The sequence below is a fragment of the Pholcus phalangioides genome, unplaced genomic scaffold, assembly GCF_987345545.1.
Source record: "Pholcus phalangioides strain wild (caught in Gottingen) unplaced genomic scaffold, Ppha-v1.0 ptg000014l_1, whole genome shotgun sequence".
Taxonomy (NCBI): Eukaryota; Metazoa; Arthropoda; class Arachnida; order Araneae; family Pholcidae; genus Pholcus; species Pholcus phalangioides.
Window position 1 is genome coordinate 9,548,736 of NW_028301607.1, and position 1,589 is coordinate 9,550,324.

Genomic DNA, 1,589 nt, shown 5'->3' on the forward strand with positions numbered 1-1,589 from the left:
TAATAAATAGCCACGATTGTTTTCAGAGAATTTACGTTGCAAAAAGTAGAATCAAAACAACATGGGCCTCAGAACCTGTTTGCTCCTACCCTGCCTTTGTCTGAGTTATGACATCAATTCAAGATCTCTTGGGAGAATCATCGGTCCGCTATACACATACAACGCAGTCCAGTGCCTGAGCGAGGCATATTATGTGCAGCCTGTGCGGAAACAACTTTCTAATTTTCCTCTGCTTTTCTATTACAAGCTGCGTTCACCTGAAACAAAATCACTCTCGTCCAACACTATCCGGTCAAAGCAACGTTAATTCATGCCAACACCAATCGTTCAGATCACTTGGTTGCGTCTAAATGGGGCTGGAAAGGGGGGGGGGGTTGATTGATAATTAATACTGAGTGTTGGAAAATTTAAAAAAAAAATTCTTTTGGAGTTCTCATTGCCCAAAATATCCAAGTTTTACAGGTTATGGCCTCTGAAATTTACTAATAAACGAAAATAAGCATTTCTGGCACGAAAATTTCAAAAAAATAATTTTTACCAAAATAGTTTGAAAATAGAGAAAACAAGGCATTTAGGGGTCATTTTGCCTGAATTTTCGGGCTCTAGAGATGACTATCAGAACCAGGGAAGAAGTAGACTAGAAATAAAGTGTGAATTTCCACTGTTCTAATGCACTGCTTTTGCTGCCATCTACTGTCAAAAAGGAAGATCACCCAAATCGTGGTAATGAATTTCGGATCAAGAAGCAGAAATTTCTATTGATTGTAGTTCCCTACGAGAAAAGCCCGCAAACTGAACTGAAAGGCAAGCTCAGTTCTTTCTTAGGAGCATGAGGAGCTATCAAAAACAAAGTACCTGGAATGAAGCAGACGACAGTAGAAGTTTCCGTTCCCTACAATCTAAGCCCATAAATTGAACTGTGTAGCAAGTTCAGTTCTTTTTTAAGACCATAAGGAGCCACCAAAAACAAAGTACCTGGAATGAAGCAGACGACAGCAGAAGTTTCCGTTCACAACAGTTCCCTACAGCCGGGTTTTCCTAGGAATAGGTTTGTTGCCCAGCGTGACCTGAATTAGATCATTTCGCGCCGACAGAAACGAGTTACATAATCACGCTACGCGTTTGCGTTTTCCTAGCGAGGCGCGTCAGATCAGGGTGGCTATATAAAGTATATGGCTTTGGCATCAGCTACTCTGTCTGCATGCTCCGGTTTGAAGGGAAGGAAAAGAAAACACACAAGAGTGAAGAGAATATCAGCAAAACCGCGGCACACGACGCATTTGACTCCTCCAGAAGCAGTCGGCCAATCACGCTCGACGTAAAGCTCTGTCGTGAGGCGTATTGCGCCTCTGTAGGAAAACAGTCATGCTGCTTTTCTTACTGGTGAGTGGACGGCGTGTCGCGCTGGGCGAATCACGTTGCGTGCGGCACAGGAAACCTGCTCCTAGGAAAACCCGGCTTACGATCGCGCACAAACTGAACTGGATGGCAAGTTCAGTTATTTCTTAAGAGCATAAGAAGCCATCAAAAACAAAGTACCTAGAAAAGGGCGCATTAGTGGTGACGTCACGACCGGCAGCGCTGATTCC